At 52.9% G+C, this 10,361-nt stretch overlaps 1 long non-coding RNA gene across 1 annotated transcript; it reads left to right on the top strand.

Moving 5' to 3' along the window:
• The first annotated feature begins 2,064 nt into the window (after positions 1 to 2,064).
• On the top strand, positions 2,065 to 4,153 carry LOC309797086. The gene is made up of 3 exons (XR_014292544.1): positions 2,065 to 2,150; positions 3,158 to 3,298; positions 4,041 to 4,153. It is a non-coding gene; the product is annotated as an uncharacterized lncRNA (long non-coding RNA).
• Positions 4,154 to 10,361: the final 6,208 nt, after the last annotated feature.

The following is a 10,361-nucleotide window of genomic DNA, read 5'->3' as shown; positions in this document are numbered from 1 at the left end:
AGCCTACCAATTGTTTCTATTTGTCTTTGAAATACACAATCCCATTTTTGGTAGATGGTGTCTCCTGATCATTATGTCCTAGTCAAGCAGCTCCTAACATTAGATTACTTTCCTGATCGCCCATCAATACCTAGAGAGAGAAAGTGGCTTGGGATTAAAACTTGCCTGGGGATCATCTACAAAGAATGATCCAGAATCCGTGCCACTGTGCATCAGCAGGTTTTGCTCTGTGGTGCATAATGGCCCACAGAGGGCTGAGAGAGGGCCTCAAGTACCTGAGTAGTGGCTCGGGGACAATGAGGAGCGCAGCAGGACCAAATCACCCCTGAAGGTTTGAATATACCTTTGTGTTCACACTGCACTTTTCAAATTTCAACCTCAAAGCAAGAGGAGGCTTTTCCTTTTTCACTTTTTCTTCATGTCAAACATCAGCAGCTAATGTTAAACTCATGACAGAAATTAACTAAAATTTACACAAGAATATGCATACCTCCTGGCTTAGACATCAGGTAAGGACAATTTTATGAATTACCCCTGTGCTTACACTTCAGTTACAAGAGTTCGCTATGATTTTAGGCAATTCTCAACATTTGAGTAAATTCCCAACTTTCTCTGTTTCTGCTCACGTGACAGCTTTTGTAGATAGCTTGAAAAGGTGGCAGATCTTGTAGCCTGGTTATCTATAAGATGAAAGTGAACTTGGTTATGCTTTAAAATTATTTGAGAATATCATGATATTCAATAGCTCTTTCTCAAATGTTTACTGGGGACTCTGTGGGTGTAGGGTCCTATACTAAGTGCAAGGGCTACCTCAATTTACCTTTCTGGGCCTCAGTTTCCCCCTTTGTGAACTGCAGGGATGCATCAGGTCAGGGTTTTTTAAACTTTTTTTTCAGTGGCAGAATAATTTTTCTGGACAAAATCTCACCTGGAACTGTAGTAATAAAAAAAAACAGATCAAGTAGAGCTTTTCTGGGATGGGGGGCACCCCTTGAATACACACCCCACGCTCATAGCCATTGGTCCCAGACCCCCTACAGTTCCTCAGAGCAGAGCTAGAAAGGCCCTAGGTAGCAGGTAGCAGGGCCCTACCCTTTGTATTGCCGATCCTCGTGGCTGGGACTACCCTCAGCTCTTTCTCTCCATCTCCTGACTGGGAGAAAGTCCAGGTTGGAGCGCACGTAGAGGCCATGCTATACACTGCAGCTGAGCATCCTCTGCTCTTTCCTTCTTGACCAAGTGTCCTCCTCTCCCCAGACACTAGACACTAGGGACCTAGTCCACCTCCTCTCTCTCCCCAAGCCAGAGGGACCTTGGAGCCCACTGCCTCGCCTGCACTGAGGGAGGGCCCTCAGGAGGAGGCCAGGAGGGAGGATGGAGACAGCGCACTCTGGGTCTCTAGCGCTGATTATTGGTCCCCTCTGCCCTCATCACCTGCTTCAGCCAGACCAGCCTCAGAAGGGGCCCCAGAGGGGAATGAGGTGGGTGGTGGACTTTAATTGGAGACAGGGGTTACTCTTGCCTTATTTTGCTCCCTACCAGCCTTGAAGAGAAATACAGGCATCCTGTAGCCCACAGGGAAAAAAGCAGGGGGAGGGGGGAGGAAGCAGGAAGAGGGTAGAAGCAGGGAGTAAGAACCAAAGTAGGCATTGAGGAGGAGTAGGTCCCATTTTCCTGGTATTCTTAGGGGCTGGTCAGCAGCTGATGGGTCTCCAGGCAGGGCCTGAAGGCTAGGGATCGGGTATTGGAAGTATGAATGGGTCTAGAGCCTATTCTTGGGGTCCAGGTGGCCAGCTGTCTTCAAAGGCTGGCTCTCAGACCTACACCCTCTCCCCACCCCACGAATTTCTTCAGCCCACCAGGAAAAGCAGAAGGTGGCTAGGGAATATTCTGCCATTTTCCAGATGGAGAAAAGTGAGGCCCAGGGAGGGGAAAGTACTGGCCATTGGCAACAGAGCCTAGAGCAGGGGCCATTGCCAGCCCAAAGGAATGATGGGGGCGGGGCCGAGGTTGAGCTAAGCCCGCTGGGACTCTAACCGCTGGCTCTTTATTTAGCCTTGGATCTGAAGCAGCTAAACCAATGCAAAAGAAATCCCACAAGTAAAGAGGGTTTCTCTGGTGAGACGCCTCCTTGGGGGCCCTGAAGCCAGGTATGTGAGAACCCACCCCCGAGAAGATTAGCTTAGAGTCCAGGAAGCCACTGGGTGGCGCCGTCTCTCCACCCAAGTTACTTAGGGAGGTTTCGGATGCCAGGGCAAAGAAGTCACCCCCATTCATGCCCCATCCTGCCAGGGCCGTAACAAAGACCGCTTGGGTTAGGGCAGGGAAAACCAGTTTTGACAAAACTCCATATCTCCCCTGGCACGTGGGGGGGTGGGGAATGGAGGATCCAGATTGGTAGGGCCCAAGAAACCCAAGGGAAGGAACAGGCAGTTGTATTGGGGTCCCAGGACGCTGCCCCATTTCTCAACCACTCTCGAAGCCGAGAAATTCCAGGTGTCCTAAGCCTCGAAATGTGGGAGAGCAGTTCTTCCCATTTTATAGGCAGGTTGAGGCCTGGAGAGTTGAGGGCCTAAAGGGAAGCTGTTTTAGTAGCCTAGGAAGTACCCTCTCCCCAAACTTCTGTTTCAAAGTGAGCCCCTTTTTGGCTGAGGCCAAAGCGGCGACCAGGAGAAGTGGGCTTTAGAAATGCTAATGGCCTGCGTGAGTGGCAGGCGGAGACAATGGAGGAGAGCGCCTTGAATAGGGCGGCGGGGCCTGGGAGCGGGGCTCCCCACGTGGGAGCGGAGTGGGGGAGGGGCGGGAGGGGGGCGGCCGTTCCCAGCGGAGGGGATCCGAGACTGGGCTAATAGGAAGGGGCTGGAGCTGCGGGGGCAGGAAGGGGGAGGGGATTACCTGCGGGTCGGCGGCCCACGGGGGCGGGGCTCTCAGGAGGGGGTCCTGCGGGGAGCGGGGATGGGGGTACAGCAGCCCCGGGCCTGGGGCGGGGGCGGGGTGCAGACTCACTGAGCTGAACACCAAGAGATAGAGGGTGGGGAAGCCGGGGGCTGGGGGTCAGAGCAAGCCCAGAATTCAGGAAGGGGACAGCAGGTGCCTTGGGAAAGCGTGAAGGGGGACAGGGAAACCATTCCCTCACTTGTTCATTCACTGTCACAAGGTGAAGAGGCTGCTCTCCAGCCCGGCTGCTGGCAGTTGGTTTCCCTGCTCTCTCACTGATTGGCGATGTCCTCATCTGTTAAATCGGAAGAAGAGCATTTGCTTCATAGGATCTCTGGGAAGATTCAAAGAGACGATGCAGGTAAAGTACTTAAGAAAGTGCATGTGTGCTCAGTAATGGCGAGCTCTCATTATTACCCATCCAAGAAATAGCGATTCTGTGCTGGCTATGAGCACTGGACTTGGCTTGCTTGCTCTGTGGTGGAAACGTCGGCTGTGGTGAGGGAGTGAGGAAAAGGCTACACCTCGACCCTAGGCTCTGGGCCGAGGAGAATGGGGAGGGGGGACAGCCTGGGGTGTGGGCAGCAGAGCCTGTGGGCCACGTGTGAGGCCCCCAGACCTTGCTTGTCCTCAGGGCCTGGGGAAACCTGGCTCTTCTGGGCCTTTAGCCCCTCCGTGGGAGAGGAGTCCTGGAAAGATGCAGTGTATCTAGGAGTGGTTGCGTGGTGAGAGGCAGGCCCAGGTCCAGGTTGGCATGCTTGTCAGCTTAGGGGGCCTAGCCTCAAACTTACGCTTCCCTAGTAGAAAACCAGAGAAGGAATCACAAGCAAACTCTAGAACAGTGACAATACCAAGTGTCCTAAGCAACCCATCGGGGAGTGAGAAGAAAATATTGCAATATATAGAGCATTTTATTTCTTTTTGCCTCATCCTTTAACAGTTTTGACGTTGGACATGCAACTTGTAGCCTACACCATCAATTAGCAAAGTAATACATGTACAGTAAGAACAACATCTATATACTCTGCATCTGTGTACTCTGTCCCAGACCCTCACAACCACTTGGTGACAATGAGTAGAACACCTATCTCCTCTTTCTACAGGGACCACTAAGGCCAAGAGACCTCAAGCCATATACCCAGTGGAAGAGCCAGGATGCATATTCACAGGCTGGCCCCAGAGTCTGTGTTCTTAACCACTACATTATGTATAAATAAATCCCTGTGGATATATTGTGTTGCCGTGCTCAAAATGCTCTAGTGATGGGAATCCATGATTTAAAAGTGTGGGGACTACTGCCCTGTTAAGGGTGTCAGCTCCGGAAGGACCCTTCAAGACGCTCATGGTGTAGATGGGCACACTGAAGGCCTGAGAGGGGCAGGACATCGTCCTAGATCACACAGCAAGAGAATGCCAGTGCAGGCTACTCATGTGATGTTCTGCCTCCCAGAATTAAAACTCACGGCTGCGAGCCACTCTCACATTCCCCGTGCTCCCACATCGCGCCCCCCCCCACTTCCCCACGACTCTATTCCTGCTCTCCCATCTTCCTCACCCCCAACAGATGCAAGCAAAGCAGCTGCTACTGGCTTCAGAGGATGGCTGTCCATAGTTTAGCCAATTTCCTCACGGTAACCCCTTGGCCCAGGCCCAGGATGGCCACCGTCTGGTGGGAAAGGGGATGGGAGGTCAGGCAGTGGCCATGGAGAGGAGCAGCTCAGGAAGCAGGGGTCCTAAACTTTCCGGGATCTCCATCAGCCATTCTTATAAAGGGAGAGAGACACAGATGGATACAGAGCTATGTAGATACATAACAGATAGATCAATGCATAGATACACAGTTACTTAGATATAGAGATATGGAGATGCAGAGATATAGAGATGTACAGATAGATGTAGAAATTCATAAATACATACATATTATAGATATATAGTTACACGGCTAGAGACATTACTACATAGCTACATACAAATTCTTAGGATAGAACCATGGAAAATATTCCTATGTAAAAATGTGAATAAAAGCCTTATTAGAAAGTTGAGCTATTTAAAGTAACACAGCAGGATCCTCCCCTTTGGGCTGGAAAGATGTGTTGCCTGCTGAGGACATGGGAATCACAGAATCAGTCATTCTCTCTCTGGCTTTGAACTTCTCTGGTCTCACTCCCCCACAAGGCTCCCACCACCACCACCATGGGCAACCAACTAGCCTCTGTGCACACCTCTGCACACCCGGGCCCCTGTGAAGGGTCTCTGCCAGCTCTGAAGTTCTTCCCAGAATTGAGCCGAATGCTCCCAGAGGTGGATCCCACCCTGGGGGCCCAGCTCTGCTATCCGGGGCCACCAGAACCCCAGCCTGCTCCCTCTGACGGGTGGCAGGCCTGTGAAGGCAGAGATCGCCCCCCCCCCACCACGCCCAGAGTCTTTTCCTGGCTGCCCAGGTCCTGGAGCCACTGGGGCCCCAGCAGAAGCCTCTCTCTGCCCAAAGGTGCAGCAGGGAGATGTCTGGTGGCCTGGGCCAGGTCTCACCTAGGGGTCCTCTGGCCTCAGGCGTGTTCCAAGGCCCTGACCCATGCAGCAGGCACAGCTGCCCCTGGGGGCCACTCCCTTGCCTTTGAAGGCATGGGTAGGGTTACAGGGTTAGCTGGGGAATAAGGCTCTTCAGAAACCCCGGAGCTGCTGGAAGAGACAAAGGAGCATGAATCCAGGACCAGTTCTCTGTCTCAACTTTCTCCCTGCCTCTGGCTTGGTGTGTGTGTGTGTGTGTGTGTGTGTGTATAGTGTGTGTGTGTGTGTGTGTGTATATATATATATATATATATATATATATATATATACATATATATATATATGTATATATATATATGTATATATATATATATATTTCTATCTCCCCTTTTCACCTGTCTCTGTCTCTCCTCTCTCTCTCACTTTCCTTGTCCTCCCCACTCTCTCTCTGTCTCTCTCTCTTATTTTTCTTTTCTCCTTGACTCTCTTCTCCTCTCTTTCCCCCTCTGGTCATGTCTTGGATTTGCTCTTAGCCTTGTTGTTTCTGTCTTGAACTTTGAGAACTTGCACGGATATTGTGGTGAGGAGAGTTGACCAGAGGTCAAACACCCCTGTGGGTCTGTAGTGATCACAACAATGCAAAAATAAACACACAGAGAGACCCAGGAATAGAATAGCCCCACCCTTCTTTCACTGGTCTGCAATAGCATCTCTCATGGTTGTCCATCCAGCCTCTACTTACACACCTCTGGGGACGGGAGTCTCACTAGGGCCTGAGATAGCTGTTCTCTTGCAGAACAGCTCAACCTGACAGGAAATCCTTCTCTGAAGTGAACTGAAATCTCTAACCTTATGGCTGCCATCCACCGATCCTAACTGTGGTCCTCCGACTCCCTCTGCCTTTGGACAGTCCTTCAGAAGTCTCCCCAAAGAAGTAAGGTCCTTGGGGGCCTGAATCCTCTCAGTGTGGGTTCCCAGAAAAGAATGAGAGGACTTGCAGCCTAGAGTAGTTGCAACTACTGGGGAGGGAGTTGGTAGGAGTATCAGGAATATCCCAAGGAGGGGCCACTGGTCACAAATGAAGCCCCACCAGGCCACATCTGAGAAATTCAGTGTGAGATAAGGTGGGGCGAAATGGAAACTGGCCCAGCCTGAGGAAATAGGGAAGGCAGGTAGGAGCTGGAAAGCAGGCGGGGCAGTAGATAGGCCAGCCCATCCCTGCCCGAGGCCCAGAGGGCTTGACCAGAGATCCCAGGTGCCCACAGAACTGGGTGGAAGGGAGCCAGAGAGCTGAGAGGCCTGCCCCGGGGGCACACTCGAGGCTGGTTGCCCTAAAGAAAGGGAGGCACAGAGCATTCAGTCAGCCCCCTCATCCCAGGCACCAGGGAACAGCAGGAGTTCCTTTAAGCTACATACCCCCAGGAGAATAGACTGAGGTCGTGAGGTCCTGCCAGCCTAGATGCCTCAGCCTGCATGGAACTGGGCAGGGGCCTGGACTGGCAGACCAGTTCCACACCTACCCCTCAGCTTCCAACAGAGCTGGCAGCCCTGGAGCCCCCCGTACAAGATTCTACTCAGGTACTGGCCTCAGGTGCTTCTAAACCCTTTGGGGTGACAGGGGTCTCTTCTATGCCTCAAGCCCTCAAGAGGAGATTACTGGCCTCCCTGGAACTCTTCGCAGCAACCGACCAGGATCCTTCATGGTGCAGCTGCTGCCCTGGCCTCCCCTTAGTGGGTTGTGCTGTTTGCTGCACATTCGTGGGTATCTTCTTCCTCTGTGCCACCAGGCCCTATGCTGCTTTTTGCACACATACCGCCGATGAAAGGGTTAACACCATGTGCCCCACCAGAAGACCTGCCCCCCATTCTGGCATCTCCCCTGTACCCCCCAGGCAGCAGGAGTCATATTCCCTAAGGCGGTGCTTGGCAGAAAGGGGCCTGCTCTGCCCGGCTGGCCACATGTCCCTTCCCTCCCCCTCCCCCTCCGTTCCTCAGGCAAGTGTCAGGAAACAGGATCCAAGGAGAAAGCAGGCACCTGTTCCTGAAGTTCCTGACAGGCCTCCTCTTCCCTGCCCCAGCCCCTGGGCCCCCTGGGCCTGATGGGAAAGAAAGGCCTCAGCAGCACAGGCCACCTCTTCCTAGTTGCATCTTTATTTGTCCTGCCACATTTGGCCGACCCTGTCATCAGACGAGAAGCTGTAGAATGTAGCTGTGGACAAGCGCAGACTCCCTGACCAGGTGGCCACGTAACAGTTTGGTAAACTTGGGCACGTGACATCGCCTCTGACACTCAATTTGCTCATCTGTAGAATGGGCATCCTAATAGCATCCACCTCATAGGGTTGTTTTGAGGGTTACTTGAGGTAACACACGTATTTAGAATAGTGCCTGAGACATAGTAAACAAACAAACAAGGAAATAAATCATTAAATAAATACCACTCCTGTTTCCTAAGGTCTGCCTCAGGGTTTCCCCAGTTTCTGATCTATCTTGTTGCTCTCCATGGACAGGTATGGAAACTCTGCCCTTGGCTCCTGCCTTGGCCCCCTCTATCACTGTCTGTCAGTCCCCTAAGGCTAGGCCCTACTCCTCTAAACCGGCCTCTGGGGATGCTGGAGGGCTCGGGGAGCCTGTTGTGGCCTGGCCGGAGCCTGCCTGGGAACGGGCCTTCCTCCACCTGCAGCTCAGCAGGGGCCTCCCCCCAGGAGGCCTCTTGCCTCCTCCTCCCCAGAGGGGGGCAGCTGCTCTGCCTCTTTAAGGCCCTAACTAGGTCATCGCCCAGCTGAACATCCCCCTCACATTCCCCTCACACTAAACAATCTGATCTGATCACTGGTGATGAGGTCAATTTCACATGGCTTTGTTCCTGCAGTGAGCTTGTCACGACCAATCATTTCTGAGCGAGGAGCCCATAATCCTGCACTGACTCCCTTGCCCCCAGAGGCCATGGCCTCTTTCTTGCTCGCCAATATGAGGTCCCTAAGGTTGGCTCAGCACGAGTTTCCTCATGGCCTCTGTGTGCCCTCCTGCTCTTCCTGGCTGCATTGGGAGGGGGCCTGGGTTGGGGTCAACCATGGGGCTGCCAGGAGAGTGTGGAATGGGTATGCCGGGTAACCTGGGGGGGCATCAGTCCCCAGGATGGGAGGTGGGTGGCTGATGAAAGAGGTCGGCAGCAAGACATGTATTTCTGGGCTGTGGGCCCACCTAGCTCAGAGAACAATCTTCTCCTTTGGGGTGACCCAGGATGGAGCCTCTTGTCCTGGGGACAGGCGCTTATGAGAGATTCTGAACATAGAAACCCCCATGCCCCCTTGCCTGGGCCCTTGCATAGAATAGCGGCGGCTAGAGGGGGCACACGCGCACATGCCAGGCGTGTGCGGGCTGGGGCGTAGTCATGCTCTGCAGGCAAGAGCATACTTCTGGGATTGAAGACTTGGTCTTCATTTCTGCTACGTGCTCTTGGCCAAGTCCCTTCTCTCTGAGCCTGAGTTTCCCCAAGTGTACTGTAAGAGCAGTATGACAGAGCCAGCCAATGCTTCCTTTCAGTGTGGATCGTTCCTAAGCCTTTGTGGGAGGAGACTTGGAGGCTTGGGATGCGGATGGGGAGACAGGGGTGGATGTTTTGCTGCCTCTCTGTCTCCCCAGAGGCGCTTGCATGGCCCCCCACAGAGTGGGTGTCAGTTATGTTTGGTTTTGGTGGGGATAAAAAGCATCATGACAGAGGAAATGAAGTTTTCTTTTTTATTCTGCATCCTTTTGGCATGATAGGACGCATCCCATCTGCCTGGGCCCCAAGGAATGGACAGTAAGAATGAGAGAGAGAGCCTGGCAGGGCCCTGCCTAGAGGTGCTGGCTTCTGTGTGGAGGCGGGGGGGAGAACACCAGGGCAGCCAGGGCAGCCTGCTGGGCATCTGGGCTGCAGGTGGTCCCCATGGCCAAGAGGGAGGAGGGAAGGCAGCATGCCAGGCTCTGGGCAGGGGGCTTTGGCCACCTCATCTCATGTCTCATTTAGTCATCATGTCACCATAGATGCAATGGGCTGCTCTTGCATTTTACAGATGAACCCACTAAGGCTGCTCCCCCTTCAGCTGCAGAAGTGGCTGGTCTCAGGAGTGAGGTGGGGCTGGGGGGATGAGGCGGGCAGAGCAGAGCTCAAGGCCAGGTTTAGAACATAGCAGTGGCAGGAGACTCCTCTTTAGACAACTGATATCTGGGAAAGTGTGATCCAAAGGCCTGGCCTAGCACAGGCCTGAGTCATGGTGTCAGGGAAAGCACATCAATTTTGGAATCACACAGACCCGGCTCCTACTTCTAGTCTGCCACTTCCTTGCTGTGTGACTTTGGGCAAGCCACTTGCCTCTCTGAGCCTAAGGTTTCCTCCTCAGTCTAATGGACGTAAATCAGCTTGACCTGACAGGGCAGTCAAGAGGATTCACTGAGGCGCTGGCTGCACTAATAATAGATGCCAAATACGTGATCGTTCTTATTCCAATTCATTAGCAAGTCCTGCCATCTTCATCTCTAAATAAATCCCAGATCTGACCACTTCTCCATACCTCCACTGCCACCCCCCACCCCAGGCCACTATCACCTCTTGCCTGGATTACTGCAGAAGCCTCCTCATGGTTTCCCTGCTTCTATTTTTGTCCCCTGCCAACTGTTATTCACACAAAAGCCGAGTGATCTGTTATAGTCCTAAGTCAGTCATGTCGCTTCTCTGCTCAGAACCCTCCCCGGGCTTCCCATGTCACTCAGAGTAAATGCGAAGTCCTTACTCATGGCCTATAAGGTTCTTCATAGTCTGGGCCCTACGGACTCCTCTGGCTCCACCTGGGATCACTTTCTTCTTCCTTTGTTCCAATTGCACTCACCTCTTCTGTGCCTTGACCCCACAAAGCTGATTCCTGCCTCAGGGC

The sequence above is a fragment of the Mesoplodon mirus genome (genome assembly GCF_964341445.2).
Source record: "Mesoplodon mirus genome assembly, chromosome: X".
In the NCBI taxonomy this organism is placed as follows: Eukaryota; Metazoa; Chordata; class Mammalia; order Artiodactyla; family Ziphiidae; genus Mesoplodon; species Mesoplodon mirus.
The sequence above is the reverse complement of the archived record's forward strand: the minus strand, read 5'-3'. Positions and strand labels throughout refer to the sequence as shown.